Source organism: Canis lupus, chromosome 23 (assembly GCF_011100685.1).
Source record: "Canis lupus familiaris isolate Mischka breed German Shepherd chromosome 23, alternate assembly UU_Cfam_GSD_1.0, whole genome shotgun sequence".
In the NCBI taxonomy this organism is placed as follows: Eukaryota; Metazoa; Chordata; class Mammalia; order Carnivora; family Canidae; genus Canis; species Canis lupus.
Window position 1 is genome coordinate 11505911 of NC_049244.1, and position 19746 is coordinate 11525656.

General features: G+C 45.2%; 1 protein-coding gene across 5 annotated transcripts in view; it reads left to right on the forward strand.

Annotated features, from left to right (window-relative positions):
* TRAK1 (trafficking kinesin protein 1) overlaps window positions 1–19746 on the forward strand; it is a 162355-nt gene that overhangs the window by 49060 nt on the left and 93549 nt on the right. Inside the window, exon 1 of one of the 5 annotated variants that reach the window (XM_038570548.1) lies at window positions 16009–16033. The exons of the other annotated variants lie outside the window; for them this stretch is intronic. The gene's annotated coding sequence lies outside the window, so the exon portion shown is untranslated. Of the gene's footprint in view, window positions 1–16008; window positions 16034–19746 lie in introns of those variants that run through there. 5 annotated transcript variants of the gene reach the window in all.

Consider the following 19746-nt stretch of genomic DNA (forward strand, 5'->3'; position numbering starts at 1 on the left):
TGTAATGCCTTACTGTAATGTAAACAAGAAGCTGAACAAACTGCTGTAACCTGGATTTCGGCTGGGACTGCGTGCACATGGCCGCCTCAGGGTGCATGACGAGCAGTCAGGTCTGGCCCCTGCAGGTAGAATCACCATGAAGGTGCACCTGCCAAGGTAGCTGACTGTGTGCTGGACAGTTAAGATCCAAGTGAGAGCCACTCTTTGGGGCAGACCCCTTCTGTTTGGAGCCTTAAAATTATTTCCAGGGTTTACACTTTAACAGTGCTCCAAGGAACATTCTTGCATGTGTATCTTTTGGGTCACTTATCTACGTGTGTGTAAGGTAACAGGGAGTGTGCATATAGGATTTAGTCTAATCACGACACTGCCCTCCAGAGAGCCTGTACACATTAAGGGCCTAGCGTGAGTGTGAGGGAGTGGCCGTTTTTTACCAGCTCTGGGCATTATCAACCCTTTTCATCTCCATTAATCGGATGGTAATTAAAAAGGGTACTTCATTTTATTTTGTATCTTTTTCATTATGAATAAATGCACCTCTTTCCTGTTGTATTTTATTTTCTGCAAACAGCCTGGGTTTTCTTTTGTCTTTGGTCATTTTTTCTAATTGGTTGTTGACCTTTAAGAGGTATAATTGTGTTTCTATTGTGTGTATAGAGGATAGGGCAGTGTGCCAAGTTGAGATTCTTTTACACTTGAGAAGAGGAAAAATATCTTAAAAATAGTAACAGGAATTACTATTTAACTGCTATTACTATTTATTTGATATTCATAGGAGAAGCAGAGGATGATAAAAGATTGTATAAAGGTGATTTCTGAAGTGGCATTTCCAAGAAGTTTTCTATGGGAAAGCAGTATTTAAGAAGATGTCTATAGGAGTTAGCAGGGTGGGGATGGGGGAAGAGCATTCTCAGCAGTGAAGACAGCATGAGCAAAGGTCCTGTGGTGGGAAGATTATGGATAGCTAGCAATGATAGAGCACTTACTATGTACTAGACATTATTTGAAGTAGAATATCCTTTTATATCCACCTGAATTTAAGTCTCATGTATTACTTATGCACCATACTTCCCCAAACCTCAGCCATTTAGAACAGCAAACATTTATAGTCTCACATATTTCTGTGGGTTGAGAATTTAGGAGTAGCTTAGCTTGGTGGTTCTAGCTCAGGATCTCTCAGGATGATGCCAAAGGCTGCAGGGGATATCACCGTTCCCAGATTTTTGTTTTTAAGATTTTATCTATTTATTCATGAGAGACACACAGAGAGAGGCAGAGACACAGGCAGAGGGAGAAGCAGGCTCCATGTAGGGAGCCCGATGTAGGACTTGATCCTAGGACCCCAAGATCATACCCTGAGCCAAGGGCAGACGCTCAACCACTGAGCCACCCATGTGTCCTGATGTTCCCAGATATTTGAACTACTATGCAATGAATACACTTGGCAGGAGAATTTCTGGAGTTGAAATTTTAGTCTTGATGGATGTTGCCAGAGAGGTCGTATTTTTGTATTGTTCAGATAAAGGGGGTGTTGGCCCCCTGGGCCCCCTCCTGCACTCCAGGTATTAGCAAACGCCTTGCACTTTGCCAATGGAGGTGTGAGAACAAGAGCACAGATGGTCTCAATTTATATTCCTCACTGTACGTAGAGGGAGTTTTTATTTTTATTTTATGTGATCTGAAATAAATGCCTTAACAGTTTCTGGTTTTAGCCCATGGAGTAGTTATTTCCATAATTCCATGTAAGAGAATAGTTATTTGTACTTTCCTTTCTTTATTTGCCAATGGTAGAGAAGGCCTAGCTGAGGCGGAAGGCTGCCTCACTGGATGGCCGTGAGGACCAACTGAGTCACTGCACGCGGAGTACTGAGCTGCTGGCACATAGTAAGTGTTCAGTTAGCCAGTTTCTTTGTTGCCTGCAGTCTGTCTATCGTCTATCCTTTGTTTGTTCATCTATGTGCAGTCAGCCGGGAGGAAACCCTGGGCTGCCCGCAGCTGGGTGGGTGAATGGTGGAGGGTAGAGGGGAAGGAAGAACAGCAGGTGGCACAGTTGTTTCACATGTTGCCTTTCCACTCCCGAGTGGTTGGCAGGCCCCTTGCCCATCTTCTGTCTGTCTTGCTGTCTCTGAGATAGGCCCACGGGCCCTCTACGTGTTCTGGGCCTCAGGCTTACTCTGTTCTTTCTTACATCAGCGTGCTCCCATCCCTCTCTCAGAAACGTGCTTATCTTTCACCCACTCATGGCTCTTCGCTCATTTCTTCCTTTCTTTGGCCATCTGGGTTTGTTCTTCTGTTTTGTTCCTTTAACTGCTCTCCTTGTTCAGGGGCCGGCTCTGTGCACAGTGCCAAGCTGGGAGGGATTTGGCTCCGGCTCTGCAGGGAGTGCCAAGCTGGGTGGGATTTGGCTCCAGTCACTGGGAGGCCTTGCCATGTGGCCTCTGGGAGGGACAGGCCTTGGAGGAGGTGGAATTTATTGGCGTGTCAGGGAGGCGGAATTTGTTTCTCTACCTGTCTAGTGGGAATGGTGGCTTTATTGGGGGGAGCAAGTGACAGATATTTGTGAAATACTTGGAAAAGCCTGAAGCTCTACAGGAAGTCCAGTAGAACCTTCTAGAGTGATGGAAATGTTTCTCAATTAAACTTTTTAGACTTTTAGCATATGATCTCTCTCTCTCTCTTTTTTTTAAATTTTTAGTTGATTGTAGAAGTGACTGGTATCTCTGCATCATTTGTAAAAAAATGATTTTGAAGATACTTCCCCATTGTTGAATATTTTTTTTTTCATCGTTGAATATTTATCTCAAAAATTTCTTGATGAACTCTGGGCGCCTGGGTGGCTCAGTCAGTTAAGCATCTGCTTTCAGCTCAGGTCATGATCTCGGGGTCCTGGGATCGATTAGGCTCCTTGCTCAGCAGGGAGTCTGCTTCTCCATCTCACTCTGCTCCTCTCTTCTCTCTCCTTCTCTTTCTCTTTCTCAAATAAAGAAAAAATATTAAAAAAAATATTTTACTTATTTAGAGAGGCAGGGAGAACGTGAACAGTGGGAGGGACAGAAGGAGAGAAAGAATCTCAAGCAGACTTTCTACTGAACGTGGAGCCTGATGCTCAGTCTCACGACCCTGAGATCAGGACCTGAGCTGAAATCAAGAGTCGGACACTTAACTGAGCCACCCAGGTGCCTCACAAATAAAAATTCTTTTTTTTTTTAAGATTTTATTTATTTATTCATGAGAGACAGAGAGAGAGAGAGAGAGAGAGAGGCGCAGAGACATAGGCAGAGAGAGAAGCAGGCTCCATGCAGGGAGCCTGATGTGGGACTCCATCCGGAGACTCCAGGACCATGCCCTGGGCCAAAGGCAGGCACTAAACCACTGAGCCATCCAGGGATCCCCCACAAATAAAAAAATCTTAAAAAAAATTTCTTGATGAACTCTTGGGGTCCTTGCTAGAAGTCTTTTCTTTCCTACTAATAGATGTTTCTTTTTATTAGATAATGAGGGAATTTTTTGGTGTGTGTGTAGGGAAAGGCCTCTTTTTACTTTGGCTTCTAGGAAGCTCAATTGCCTTAGGTTTTCACTGAGTAGCTATTCTGTTAAAACTGTCCTTGCCTACTCCTGTCTCCTTCTATTTAGTAAGATACATAGAGTGCTCTTCTTTTATACTTACTCTAACATAGTTCTCTTGAAACCTTAGTGGACTTACACGGGGTTGAAGAGGAAATAAATGGATGTTGGCCCCCTGTGCTTTCTCAGGGTGCCATGAGCTTGCTCCAGTGAGAAGTCCACCCACCTCCATGTTTTAGCCAGAATAGATGCCGACAGTAGCAGTGTGGCTTCCGGGGGTGTTCTGGGCCTAAAGCATGTTGGCTTTGGGGCAGAGACATCTGGGTGTGTTTTACAGCTACAGTATTTACAGTGTGACCTGGGGCAGGTCAGCTAATCTCTGACCTGTTTCTGCATCTCTAAAATGGGGTGACAGTAAGAACCTCAGGGTTGTTGTTGGTACTCAGTGTGGTGATTCCTATTAAGTACTTAGTACAGTGGTGCATGGAAGGTGTTTGGTAAGGTTTAGTGACTCTTTCTATTTAGAGCCTCTGCTTAATTCCCATTTCTATGAAGCTGCCTCAGCCAGCCCGGTTTGCCATGAAATCTGGTGCAATCCTTGCCCATTGTCCTCCTCTGGCAGTTCACTGATTGATTTTGAATTCCAGAGGCAAGGAGCCAGGCTTTGGATCATCCACTGGGGGTGCCCTGTGCCTTATACAAATAGATCACCTTGCATTTGGTGATTTGAGTCTTTACATTCCCTAGATGCCTGTCCTGGGAAACAGACTGAACACACACATGCTGGTAGCGGTCAGTCTGAGCAGCTCTGGGAAGGGCTCTGATGTTTTAAGCCATAGTCCTGCCATGAACTGCCTCAGAGCCAGGAACCAGTGGGCATCCTGTTTCCAGAGGACCAGTTCCGAGGACTTACATTTTCAGTTTTGCTTTCTATCTTTTAAATCTTCTCCCCTTCCTTCCTCTCCTCTCTTTGTCCGCCCTCCCTCTCTGCCCCTCCCCTGCCCTCCCTCTTCACTCCCCTTCTCCTCTCCTTCCCCTGCTCCCCCAACCATAAGAGAAACTGTTTCTTTTTTTCTTTTAAAAAATATTTATTTATTTTGAGAGAGAGCGTGCACGTGTACTAGTGCATGGGAGGAAGGGCAGAAGGAGAGGGAGAGAGAGGATCTCCAGCAAACTCCCCACTGAGCATAGAGCCCAACCTGGACCTCGATCTCACAACCCTAAGATCTTGACCTGAGCCAAAATCAAGAGTCGTTGCTTAACCAACTGAGCCATCCAGGTGCCCGTTTTTTTCTTTTTCTAAACATTTTAAAGCAGGGGTGGATCTCGGCAGGCAGACTCTGGAAGCTGTGCCACATTCAACCAGAACCACTTAGGTAAAGACAACAGGTTACAGACTCTGCTGGGTTAATGTTCTTTAGTGCTTTTCTGGCACACAGAGGAGATGAGGTGGCCTGTGGTAAACGAGTCCTTTCTCTTGTCTGGGTAACAGGCATCCTCTTCTGTTACCTGACCCATCCTGGGATAATACAGGAGGCTACCTAATGCTGATTTATGATACGCTGGGGTCTAGCTAGAAGAGGAAGATTAGCAAAGGTGTTTCCCAGACACGCCGCTGAGTGTGCAGGTGAGCGAACAGACAAGAGAAGGAACTGGACCTTAAGCACTGTGTATGCAGTCAGTAGGTCTAGAGAATTCTCAGATGCAGCTAACCAGGAAGGGATCGCTGAGCATTAGGATGTGAGCTCTGGAAGTCTTCAGAGCTGACCCCTGGGAAAGAGAAGGAAGGAGGAAGAGCATGCAAAGAACTGGCCACTCATCCTCTGGGAGACTGGAAGCTGCTGGAAGGTGGTTTTACCCTGAGTTATGGCCCTGCGGAGAGGCTGTTTCAGACCTTACCCGTCCTCCCTCATCCTCCCACCCCTGCCACCCCAGCACTGTGGCAGAATAGGAGATGGGGTGCTGGGCATGGTGGCCCCCCTGAGCATGGGAGTCCTCAGCCTTCTGGGCCTTTCCACCAGCCCCATGGTACTTTGTGATTTACCCTAGTGCCTCTGGGAGCCCAGGTATAGGGCAGGGTGAGGTGGACACTTGTTGTCCTGCAGAATTGGGTTGGGTCTGCTGTGCACCATGAACCATGGTGCACATGGTTGGATGGATGGAGGAGGGGTAGTTGAAGCAAAAGGCTATGGGATTCAAGCCGTAGGGAAGGGCACGATGAAGGCAAAGTGGAGGGGTCACGGGGTAGTGGTCTTGATGTGGTGTAGCAGGGATAAATGAGGGAGCGCTATGAGGGGAGGGGGCTGGAGGGGGTGGTCCTTGTCAGGGAGGGGGCCTCTGAATTTCAGGTTTCAGAGGTGGCCGAGGCGTGGCTGGCAGAGGTGGAGCGTGCAGTACAGGGGAGGAGCTGGGAGGTGCTGACAGCAGCCTGGGTGACCCCCTGAGCATGGTGGGGAAGATGGCTGCAAGCCCCATGTCAAGACTGGAGGGACTGGGAAGTGGAGAGATGAGCGTGAGCACAGGGTGGTGTGAGTCTCAAGTGAGCAAGGGTAAGAGCAAGTGGAAGAAAATGAACCAGTTGTGGCTAGAGGAGCCGGAGAATGCCCACACTAACTCCAGATCAGGTGAACCAGCTCAGGGCAAGACTTGAATGTTCATCTTCTAGAAGTTTTTCAGCCTTCCTGGATCTTGATCTGTCTGATGGAACATGTGTGTGGGCCAAACTGAACTTTCCTAGTGGGAAAGTTCTCTCCCTCTTCCTTCTTGCTTTGTAATGATTGGAAAGATGACGATAAGGCTATAAGCGTAGGGGCATGGCGACCCAGACATTCCTTCTCTTCTCTCGATGGGTTGAAAATGAGAACAGAATTCCTAACATGCTAACTTTCAGCTTATCTGATAAATATCAGTGCATTTCTTTTCCTATATCAAGAAAAACCGTTACACCTGTCAATTCAGATTATCCTAACTGCAGGTGTGAACTCCATTGCTCAGTGTTATTTCAGGTCCATTTCTCCCTATTGATGTGGGGGTCTGTGGTGAGTAGAAATGGGAAGCCACAGATCTGAGCTTGAGAAAGGGTGTGGAATTCTTCTGATGCCCAGGCTCCTCTTACCTGCCTGGGAGGCTGGGAGTGCCCCGCTTCCCCCCACAGGTGTGCATGCAGCACCCTCTAGTGGATCAGGGAACCACCAGCAACAGGAGTAGCAGCCTTAACCCAGAGACCAGAATACCCACAGTGTCCTGGGTTCACAGCTTCTGAAAGGGACTGAAGGGAAGAGGAAGTTAATTGTCCAGAGAATCCAACACGTAAGGCAGATAGCTTCAGTTGTGTAGAACAAAACAAGTCTCCGTCCATCCCTCCATGCCTCCTCAGTCTTGTTCCTTCCACCTTTGTTTTAGTGATCCTCATCTGCTGTTTGCTGGAGTTAATTCCAGAAATTGTTTTTGCAAGCGGGAGAGTATTCTGAGAGCCAAGTGTGATCATGCCTTTCCTGCTTGGACCATTAGGAGATTCTTTTTTTAATTTTTTTAAATTTTATTTATTTATGAGAGAGAGAGAGAGACAGAGACAGAGACAGAGAGGCAGAGACACAGGCAGAGGGAGAAGCAGGCTCCATGCAAGGAGCCTGACAGGGTCTCCAGGATCACGCCCTGGGCTGAAGGCAGTGCTAAACAGCTGAGCCACCCGGGCTGCCCAGATTCTTTTTTTAAAAAAGATTTTTTTTATCTATTCATGACAGAGAGAGAAAGAGAGGCAGAGACACAGGCAGAGGGAGAAGCAGGCTCCATGCAGGGAGCCCAATGTGGGACTTGATCCCTGGCACTCCAGCATCACGCCCTGGGCCAAAGACAGGCGCCAAACCACTGAGCCACCCAGGGATCCCTGTTAAGAGATTCTGATGGTGGTGTGATTTCAATGATTTATTCTTCTAGCTCTCAGTCATCGTACTTTAGTATTTTACTTTATGTACTTTATGTATATGTTTTAAACTGAGTCAGATTTTGCTGGGTAACAAACCACTCCCATATCCACAGTGGCTATTACAATGTTTATTCTGAGATCTTGGGTATAGGTCACCTGAGGATTGCCTGGGCTTTAATTCAGGTCAGCTCCCCTTATCTCTCATTTGAGGAATTGGGCTCAAGGGACAGGAGCTGTCTCAGGCCATACCTTCCACCTATCAGAGGACAGGGCATACATGGACAAACTCAGCCAACACATTCAGAGTCTCTGGTTGGATATGCAGTAAGTGACGGCCACTCACATTCCAAATTGGCCAGGGCAAGTTCTGTGGCCCAGCTCAAAGTCACAGAACTGCAAAGTGGTACTTTGTTCACAGTGAACCCAAACCAAAGCAAGGGTAGGTAGTGAAGGAGGAAGAATTGTGAATAAAACAAATAGCTGAATTTTAGAAGATCCTCAAGTGGCTGAAGCCCAGAGGTGGCCTTCGGGAAGCCTCAGGGGATCAGCCATCTCTCCTATGGCCTGGAATAGGCAGGAATTGGCAGACCTTTCCCTCAAAGGTGGCCTTCGGGAAGCCTCAGGGGATCAGCCATCTCTCCTATGCCTGGAATAGGCAGGAATTGGCAGACCTTTCCCTCAAAGCCAGAGAGTATGTATTTCAGGTTTTTGGGTCATAGGATCTGTGTTGCAACTCCTGGCTTCTGCGGTTATGGATACAAACAGCTGTAGACAATACCTAGAGGAATGGGTGTGCAGCTGGGTTTCAGTAAAATCGTTATTTATGAATATAAACAGGGGCTGGATTTGACCGTGGATCATAGTTGGTGGACTCCTCGTTTAGAGTCAAGCCCTGATTTCTATCAGGCTGTCAACAATAAGAGAGTAATACCGCCTTGTTAGTTGGGAAGCTGCTGTTGAGTCCAATAATACCCCACCCACCATTCAGCATTGTTAGCTGTAAACAGTGTTCCGTGGCATTGAATTTTCTAGACAGCCAAAGCTTATTGTCTCTAAATATGAAACCTCATTCTGCTTAACTTATTTTCCATGAAAATTTCTGTAAAGGGAGTAGAAGATCCTTGGTCTTTCCAAGGATGATGGGGAAGGCGATTTCCACCTTCCTGGTGGATTCAGTATTATCTTTCACAGTGTTTTTGGCAGAGGACTTTGAGGTGTGCCTAAGTAGGGGCAGTAGGTGTGCTCAGTGACCCTACTTTCTCTTGTGATTATATTTTTGTATGTGTAACCACTTCATTGAGATATAATTCACCCATATAGAATCTATAACTTGATGGCTTTTAGTTTGTTCACAGGGTTGTGCAATTATTACCACAAATCAATTTTAGAACATTTTCATCACCCCCAAAGGAAACTCCAGATCCTTTAGCTGTCACCTCCAATCCGCTCCCATCTACCCCTCCCAATGTGGCTGAATTTTTAATGAGCTTTTGAGGGTCACCTTTTGGAATCTGCTGCCCTTGTTTCTTGGCCCTAACAGGCTCAGCCCTGGCCTTGGAGAACAGAGTGAGGGAGCTTCTTGAATGCTCACTGTGCTCTGCAAGTATACACCCAATAGAGACTTACATTGCCTCTAACATGTGTGCATCAGAACTATATCACCTGGTAATATAGCTTTAACTTTTGTCTTTTATTATACCTGGTTATTTCTTCATTTGTATTCTGCTTTGGAGGAGTTGCCCTTTGCAATTTTCTGCTTTTTGAATATACATGTGTGTTGGTTTGAGACCTGGTCAAGTAACGTGTTTCACACTCAAGTGTTTTATTCGTTTTATCTATTTCGCCTTACTGCTTATTGTTGGGCTGTAGTCATGGTTTTAGGGATGAGTTTTTAGTCTTTTAATATCCAGATGATCTCACTTCATGTTTTGAAAAAGTAACCATTGTTCGCCTATAACCAGAATTTCCTGCCTAGGAAATAATTTAGATGAACAATAAAGCAGCAAACTGCATTTAATGGAAGAGGCACAGTAGGCATTATGATTTTACAAAATTGTGTTCTATTAATAATATAAAGTTTTCCTGATTCAACATCTGACTGTTTTTCTCAGAGTTTAACCTTCAACACTAATTGACTTTCATTCCATAGTAAAAGCTAATTTTAGGGAGGATGTGGACCTAGAACTCTGGCAGCTCCTCAGCTCAAGCTGCCTTGAAAGTTTTAGAGAGGGTAACTATAAGTACCGGGTTTTTGGAAAACAGAAAGCAATTGTAAGTGTAAAAAGTTAAAAATTTCATAACAGGAGAGATTGCACCTGAACCTACAAATTAGAGCGACAAGAGTTAAGAGGTAAAGAGGGAGATTGGTGAGATAAAGTATAATCTACTTTATTTTTGTTATGGAGAATCAGAAAATATAGCTTTACCTCCAAATGGCTTAAAGGTAACTACCCATATCAGTAAGGATTGGGTTTGGCTGCACAGAACAGCGGCTTCACCTGGTAGGATTTATTTAGTGATGGTAGCTCTCCAGGAATGTTTGTGTTATTATTACTGTTGTTTGTTATCATTGTAAAAAGTACAGCTGGATCCCTACATAACTTTCACACCCAGTAAAATCCAGATCACTCGAAGATAGAATGTCAAGAATGAAGCCATAAAAGTGGAAGAAGTAAATTATTACTGGACATTTTAATAATCTTGAGGCTGGCAGCGCCATGCTAAAGCCTGATACTATAAAAGAATGATGGATCACTTTGACTATTTAAAAATTAAGCCTTACACAGGGATTCTTGCTGTAAGACGATGTGCCTGTTCCTGAAAAGCTTGCATGTTCTGCAAAATTGTTGGCCAGAAATAACAGGAATTATTTGGCGACTTTGTAACCAGAACATTAAAAACATTAACCAGAACATTGTGCTACAAAGCACAAACTGTACGGTGGGAGATAAGTTGAGGTGGGAGATAAGTTGAGGCGGACCAAAGGCTAGGAGGCATGCAGGAGGGGGAGGGTCTGGGGCCTTCCGCTCCCATGAAGGGGGGCACAGGAGGAGATGCAGCCTCTGCAAGCAGAGAGCCATGCAAGGCTGCGACACACCTTCTTAGGAATAGAGCTCTACTTGTAGCACATATTTTAAATCTCTTTAAGGGATCCCTGGGTGGCGCAGCGGTTTGGCACCTGCCTTTGGCCCAGGGCGCAATCCTGGAGACCCTGGATCGAGTCCCACATCAGGCTCCCGGTGCATGGAGCCTGCTTCTCCCTCTGCCTATGTCTCTGCCTCTCTCTCTCTCTCTCTCTGTGACTATCATAAATAAATAATTTAAAAAAAAAAACCTCTTTAAAATAGAGCTGAAAGGGCTCCTGCCTGTGCAATATAAGAGCACTTCCCTACTTACCATCGGCATATAAGCTCCCAGTAGAAAGTCCTGTAGCAGCACATAAGGCTGTGTGGGGAAAGCCAGAAAACACGAGTAGGCTTGCAAGACCAGGGACAAGCTGGGAGGTGGGTGGGGCATGGGAACAATTGCATTATATTTGATTGACAAAGGGTTAATATAAAGTTCCTCTGTGTATATTGGCAGTAAAGAAGAGATAAGCAAGAAAAAATATTTATGAGCATCCTGTAAAAGAACTATTAATGGCCAATATGTCCATGAAAAGATGTTGAGTATTATTAAGAAATAAATGCTACTGGCCAGCATGTACATGAAAAGGTGTTCAGCATCACCAGTCTGGAGGGAAATGCAAACCCAAACCACAACGAGAGATCAACTCACAGCTGTTAGAACGGCCAGTATGGGAAAGAAGAAACAGCTGGTGTTGGTGAGGATGTGGCAAAAAGGGATCCCTTGTGCGCTGTTGATGGGAATGTAGATTGGTGCAGCCACTAAAGAAAGGATATTTATTTCAGTGTTCTTTAACTGCACAGATATGAAATGTTTATGGGTAAGGAATTACATAACTGTGAATTGTGTTATATGCTGAAAGTGGAATCCTACTCAGCCCTGAAAAAGGAGGTGGATCAGAATTTATTGCCTTGGAGAGATGCTAGTGATAAATTGATAACATCGCCAGTGAATTTTCTAAGGCATGTGGAGGGGGTAGAAATAAAATCACAGGAAATAGAAAAGAGATTTTTCAGAGTGTTTTGGAATTAATAACTGTGTCCGGTGCTTTTGGACGTTTTTCTTTCTTCTCCTTTTAAATCTCTGGCAAACTCACTTGTGAAATTCTCATCGATCATCAAGTACTGGTACCTCTGCCTTCAGAGTGTTTCCTGAATCTAGCCACTTCTACCTGCCTGTGTCATTCTCGCCTGGACTGTAGCATCCTGGCTTAGCCCCAACTGGGAGTCCCTTCAATCTGTCCACACAGCAGCCAGAGAGACCTGTTTAATACTTGAGTCAGATCATGGCACTCTTGTCACAGTAAGGTCAGACCTCCTGCCATGGACTAAAGGTTCTGGGAGCTATGGACTGTCTCCCCTCACCTGCATTGCTCTACCTCCCCTGGCTCCAGCCACACTGGATGCCGCTGGCCTTTTTATTTATTTATTTTTTTTATTTTATTCTTCCCTGTGTTAGAATACTGTACCCCTAGATCTTCATTCCAGTTTCTGCTCCAGTGACCTTTCCCTAGAAATGAACAAATAATTGATATTTGTGGCTTTATAATATTCCATCGGGGATCCCTGATGGAATAGGGAACAGCGGTTTAGCATCTGCCTTTGGCCCAGGATCCTGGAGTGCTGGGATTGAGTCCTGCATTGCTCTCCCTGCATGGAGCCTGGTTCTCCCTCTGCCTGTGTCTCTGCCTGTCTCTCTCTCTGTGTCTTTCATAAATAAATAAATAAACAAATAAAATCTTTTACAAAAAATTCCATTAAGTTGGTATGATTTACGTAAATACTGCCCTTTTGCTAGACATGAAGGTTGTATTTGGCAATGCAATGAATATCTTTTTTAATTTTTAAAATTAAGAATTTTAAAATTCAAATATAAATAACTTATAGCATTAGTTTCAGGTGTACAATATAATGAGCCAACAGTTCTTTACATTCCTCACTGCTCATTGAGATCAATGTACTTTTAATCTGCTTTATCTATTTCATCCCCCACCCACCTCTCCTGTGGCAACCCAGTTTATTCTCTGAATTTAAGAGTCTGTTTTTTGTTTATTTTTTTTGCAGTGAACATCTTTTAAAAAGTGTGTTGAAGATGGAACTGTTAATATATAGGAAATGTGCAGAAATAATTTACAGGTATTATGACCCCATTTGTATTTGATGAGCTTTTGTCGTTTTAACTTCGGATCTCCTAAGTAGTTGGCCCAAGTTAGGGTGATAATTGTTCAGGCAAGGACAATTTTTAACAGCTTTGTCGAGGTATAATTTACATAACCATATAATTCCCCCATTGTAAGTATGCAATTTGGAGATATTTTGAGTAGATTTAGAGTTGTACTACTGCCAGAGTAGCTGTACCATTTCCCATTCCCGCCTGCAGTGTATAAGGGTTCTAGTTGCTTCACATCCCCTCTAACTCAATCCACTGTGTGTCTTTTCTGTTATAGACATTTTAATGAGTGTGTAGTGGTATCGCGTTGAGGTTTATCATCAGGGACACTTTTGTTATTTGGGTTTTTTTTTAATTTGTTAAAATGTATGTAACATTTCCCACTTATCCATTTTTAAAGTGTGTTATTCAGTGGCATTTGGTGCATTCAAATGTGTGTAAGCACCATCTATTTCTGGAACATTTCATCTCCCCCAAAGGGAGCTTCCTACCTGTTAGTGCTCACTCCTGTTCTTCCCTCCTCTTACCCTCTGGCAACTACTGATCTGCTTTCTATCTCTATGGCTTTATGTGTTCTGGATATTTCATATAAATGGAACCATATCATATGTAGTCTTTTGTGAGTGGCTTCTTTCACTTAGCATGATGTTTTGTAGCAGGTATCCTTTTTATGGACAAATAACATTCCGTTGTATCGATGTACTACATTTTCTCTGTCAGTTCATTGGTTGGTCAACATTGGGTTGTTTCCACCTTTTGGCTACTGGGAAGAGGGTAGCTGTGGACAAGATTTTGTGTGAATACCCACTTTTAGTGCTTTTGGGTATAACCCCGGAGTGGAATTGCAGGGTCAGATCATGATTCTGTGTTTAACTTACTCAACAACTGCCACACTGTTTTCTAGAAGGGGCACCCTCAAGTATGATAGAGAGTGATACTAATACTAATACACAGGAACAGCAGGCATGAACTGGGGCTGTCTTGGGCAAGCCAAGACAAATGGGCACCCTTGCTCAACCTACCCCTCCACCTGCTCCCTTCCCTTCCCTTCTGGCGTCAGCTACCATCCAGATGGTATGCTTGGTTCTTTTGTATGTTCTTCAACATCTGGTCCACGTGTATCGTTTCTTGCCCCTGAGGTGCTGAGGTCCCCAGGTCCCCAGTCTGAGAGAGAAAAGGAAATCCCTAATGCTGTGACTGTCGTTTATTTCTTAAAAAAAAAAAAAAAAGTGATAAAACATACATAACATAAAACTTATCATTTTAGCTATTTTAAGGGTATAGTTACCTCTCCAGTGTTGAGCAAGTACTGCCTTCATCCTTTCCTAGAACTTTGTCATTTTCCCCAGCTGAAACTCTGTACCCTCTAAACACCAACCGCCCATCCCCCCCCATCCCTCAGCCTAGGTCACCACCATTCTGCTCTCTATCCCCATGAATTTGCTACTCTAGGTACCTCACATAAGAGGAAGCATTCAGTGCTCGCCCTCTTAGCTGTGACTTATTTCGTATAATGTCTTACAATGTCTTACTTTGTATAATGTCTTCAAGGTTCATCCATGTTGTAACATGTGCCAGAATATTCTTCCTATTTAAGGCTGAATGATATGCTGCTGTGTGTATAGACTGCATTTCGATGTTCATTCATTTATCCATGACCGCTTGGGTTGCTTCTGCCTTTTTAGCTGTTGTGAATAGTGCTGCTATGAACATGGATGTACAAGTATCTGTTCGAGTCGCTGCAGTCACTTCTGGATATATACCCAGATTTGAAATTGTTGTATCATAAGGTAGTTCTGTGTTTAACTCTTTTGAGGAAACTGGTTATGCATGTTTTTATCAGATGCACTGTAAACATGATTATATATTTTGCGCTTTAGATTTTTTTTGGATTCCTTTCTTAGTTTTAATCCTATATGTGAGAGTACTGGTTTGAGGGTCATGACACATTTTTTGGTTCTCTCAACATGCTGTCAAGCTGTTTACTGCCAGTGTTGTTCCAATTTATACCAGCTCCATCTGTTTAAACACTAATTCAGCTGTGAGCACTTTAATTGCAATCATCACATTGACCCTGGCTATTTTCTTTCTTTCTTTCTTTTTTTTTTTTTTTAAAGATTTTATTTATTCATAAGAATACACAGAGAGAGGAGAGAGAGACAGAGACACAGGCACAGGGAGAAGCAGGCTCCATGCAGGAAGCCCGATTTGGGACTCGATCCCGGGTCTCCAGGATCATGGTCTGGGCCAAAGGCGGCGCTAAACCGCTGAGCCACCTGGGCTGCCCTCCTGGCTATTTTCATGTAAAATTATCCTCCCCCCCTGGTAATTTAACAATTATAAAATATACACTTTTAAGAGAAATTATCAAGGAAATTAGAAGACCAAAGTAATTTTTAAAAATATTTTATTTATTTATTTATGAGAGACACAGAGGCAGAGACATAGGCAGAGGGAGAAGCAGAAGCAGGATCCTCGCAGGGAGCCCTATGTGGGACTCATTGCCGAGACCCTGGATCACACCCTGAGCCTAAGGCAGATGCTGAACCACTGAGCCACTCAGGCATCCCAAGACCAAAGTATTTTTTGGGTTTATCACATGATAAAACATCCCGATGGGTTGTAATGCTCCCTATTTTCTGTGCAGGTTTAGCTTTGGACTGAATTTATGCACATTAATTTTGCCTTTTAAAATAAATTTCCATAGAGTTCAAGCTGTATGTCTCAGTATTAGAATCAATTCGACCTGTAATGTAGTATCATCTGCTTTTGTAGATTTTTTTTTTTTTTTTAGATTTTATTTATTTATTTGAGAAAGAGAGAATGTTCGCACATGAGAGAGCAAGCAGGAGCACAGGAGCAGAGGGAGGGGTAGAGGGAGAGGGAAAGCAGGCTCCCCACTGAGCAGGGAGCCCTATGTGGATCCTGGGTTCATGAGCTGAGCTGGGCCAAAGGCTGATGCCCAACCGAGTCACCCAGGCATCCCTGTAGATTTCTATACAAAGCCCATCAGAGGTCCTATTTCTGAAAAACTGGATTTGGTTCTGCCATTTTAGGAGGCTCCCCAGCAGGATCCGCCTCCTTTGCTTTGCCCTGCCACCTCTTGCCCTCTCTTCTTGCACAAAAAAGAATCTTTGCACAACAAAGGTCAGTTGCACAAGATTGCCTTGGGTCCTGTCCTGTTGGAGCTCCTGCTTGTGAACTGGCCCTCTTTCAGATCGGCAGTCTCTGCTGCAGTGCTCCTGGCTGGTAGGTGTCCTCTAAGCTGGTGTTCACGTGTGATTACGTGGTAACTCAGAACCTGACACCCAGTGTATGTGGAATCTACCTCGTGTAATTGTTTATCCTTTTTTTTTTTTAGAAAGAGGTGCTTCTGCTGGCAGTTAGGGTCACAGCCATTGCTGAGAACTCCCCAGTGTAGGTTTTTCTTTCTGTAGTTGGCCTTTTCTTTACGTTCCCGTATGGGTTTCTCTGTGTGGCCTTGCCTCTCCTGTAGACCCATTTGCGCTGCTGCCAGCAAGGGAGCTGGCCCTCAGTGGGGGAGAAGCAGGAGAGGAGGGGAAGGAGGACTCGTGTTTGTGCCTTCCAGGGCTGGAGTGTGAGCCACTGTGCTTCAGGGAGACAGCAGGGCCTCATCTCTGGACCCCCTACAGCTTAGCCATGAGACCTCCTTGCTGCCCTGAACTTCGTAGGCCTTTCCCCTGTGTAAGGAGAATGAGAGGACAAGGATGTGCCCGCAGGGGGCCCACACTAGTTCTCATGGGGAGTCTGAGAATGGTCTTGTGTGCAAGTAGGGACAGGGTGGAGGTGTGGGCCGGATGGAGCCTGCAGAGAGACCTCCTTGCCCTTGCATACTGTTTGAATGTTGAGCCACATGCCTTACTTAACTGATTTTGTTTTTAAAGAAAGCAGGTTCAGTTAGTCAAGACCACGAGGGGCTAAGTGTCAACTCTCAAATGTTGGTGTGCAAAAACCCCTTGTAGGGCTTGACTTAGAAGTCAGTTCCTGGATTGTACCACATAGATCCTGGTACAGGAAGTCTAGAGTGGAGCCTTGGGGGTCATCTAAAGGTCCCTCATAGAGAAGCCTGCCTGTTGGCAACATCACCCCCATGTACAATTCATGGGAGATTCCTTCCCTGGAGAGTCCTTGCCAGGACCCACTAGACTGGGAGTGAGCCATGTGTGAATTAGGGTTAGGAGGAAGTAGACTAGGATGTGGGGGGCCAGCACAGCCACTTACTAGCAGACTCACTTGGGCTCCTCACATAATCTGAGACTTTGGTTTCCTTGTTTGTAAAATGTGTTCTTAATTCTCACCCTGCATGGGCTGCTGGTTTGTGAGAATACGAATAGATGAAATTCTGGAATAGGGACACATGCTTTGCATCATTCAGCGCATGTTTATTGAGCACTTACTGTTTACCAGGGAGGGTGCTGCCTAAACAGCGAGGGATAGATCAGCATTCAAGATGGCACTGTCACTTTCTGAGGCGTCTCATGTGTGGGCTATGCACCAGACTTGTGTCTGCGGCTAGTTGCTCAGTAACATTTAGGCACCACCTCAGCCTCTCTGAGGATAGTCTCCCCTTCCATTAGGTGAGGCAGTTGAGCCAGTAATTTTTAGCTCTAGTGGTCCCTTTGAGTTTGTGAAATCATAACTTTTGTCATGTAGAGCATAACTACTGATTTCCCTGAAGATGCTTAGGTAAGGCTCTTAACTGTGTGACCCTATAATAGGAATTTTCTAGAAAGACACCAATTAAAAAGTATCAGGCATGTCTCTGGCACCAGTATGGCCTGTAAATCTTTGCATCTGCACTCTTTTATCTTAATAATTTCAAGAAAAATGAATTATTTACAAGTCTGTACAAGTGGTTTACAAATGGCTGAGTAGGAGAAAGGTCTCATCTTGTGCAGTTTTTAAAACATTGTTGTGGGTTTACTGTCACTGCCGAGCATAATGATGGTAAGAGGCTTACTCCTCTCCAGAACTTCCCCAAGCACAGACCTGGGGTCACACTCCTCAGTTACCACTGATGTGGCCAAGTGGAAACATGGTGGGTAAAGAAATGGAATGGATTAGGGTAGGGGAGGCAAAAATAGAAAATAGATTAGCTTTTAGAATATGGCCAGGTATGTTGAGTTAAGGTTCCTTTACTTTTCCTTTGATCGTCACCTTTACTATAGTCTAGAACATTCTCCCAAGGCCTAGAGTGAGACACGAAGATGGGAAATCCCAGAGCACAAACAGGAGGCACACACACGTTTTAATGTGGCCCTTGGATGTTTACAAAATTCAAAGTGAGTATCTAACATTTAAAGTTCAAGAAATCTCATGTAAAAATGCAGATTCCTGTCCTCTCAGAAGAAATCAGCATGTCTGGCGCCATGAGCACCTCTTGGGTGGAGTAGGATGTGATGTACTCACAGCCCTTGACCTGGCTGCTCAGACATGTTTAGGGCAGGGATAGAACTCTTCTGCAACCTCATGCTTTTGTTCAGTAGATGCAGAAACTGAGTTACAGACGGATGAAGATAGGACCTGCTGGAGTGAAAGGGAGAAGTTGGGGACAGAACCAGGCCTGGGGTCCCCTCCTTCAAACTCTTGGAACAATGCTGCTGCCATAGTTGGGTCCCAGGCACCCTCCAGCAGGTGGCAGTCATGCTGCTGGCTTGCCTCACTCACCGTCTATCTCTTCCCTGACTTGACCCTGTGTTCCCCTGATTTTGCTACGTTCTTCTCATGAAACTCTCCTCTTGGGATCCCTGGGTGGCGCAGCGGTTTGGCGCCTGCCTTTGGCCCAGGGTGCGATCCTGGAGACCCGGGATCGAATCCCACGTCGGGCTCCCGGTGCATGGAGCCTGCTTCTCCCTCTGCCTGTGTCTCTGCGCCTCTCTCTCTCTCTCTCTGTGTGACTATCGTAAATAAATAAAAATTAAAAAAAAAAAAAAACCTCTCCTCTTTATCCAGCGCTATTCCCCCTCTCTTTTTGTTCTTTCTTCTTCCCTTGCTGTTGCCCCTGGATTTCCTGGAGACTGGGTGAGTGTGTAGGTTGCTTCTCCCCTGCATCTGTGCAATTCTCTCCTCTCCTGGGCCTAGCCTTCCAGCTTCAGTGCTCCAGGCAGGAGGCCCAGAAACTCCAGTGGAGCCACCCTCCCTCCCTGATCTGGGGGTGGCCACCACTCAGAGCATGTAAGTGCATGGTCCTTGGATACACTGATTTCTTCTGAGAGGTCAAGGATCTGTGTCTTTACATGAGACTCCCTAATTTTAAAATGTCAGGCCTTAATGTAGAGTTTCTCCCTCTGCTATGAAATGTTAAACATTATCTTGGGTGCCTGGCAAATTCCATGAAGCTGGCATGTCACCTGTGTATCAGAGGGGCCTCCTTCGAGCCCCTCTGTGGGAATGAGGATCTAGCCCAAGTCAGATGTGGGGTGGACATAGCTGCACCTATCACCCCAGACCTTCCAGATATCTAGCAGTCTCCAGCACCCTGCCCCACCTCCCAGGCAGCCCTAGATGTAGCCCTCATCCTCAGGTAGGAGGACCCACTCCAAAGCTTATGTCTTGGAGAAAGCCTAGGAGGGATTGGAGTTCTGAACAGGTGAAGAGACCCACTGTGGTTTGCTCCCAAAGTGGTGCCATAAGAATAGGGGGTATTGGATTGAATCTGTGTTTGCTGAGTGACTGAGAGGATAATCACTTCCCCGTGGGACTTGCCTCCATGCTGAATGAAAGCCTAGGGGCAAGCCAGGAGGGGCGCGAAAACACTTGGCACTAGATGGAGCCACCTCCCCTGTGCTGAAGGCTGGGCGTTGGTCCATCCTGGGGACACAGGGCTGACAGACTAGCCCTGCACCCACTGCTCATTTTTCCTTGCCTTTGTCCCCATTATTTATCCAGCACTCAGCTAGCACTTACTGTTTGTTGCCCAGCTGGATGTAAAGGTGGCTAAC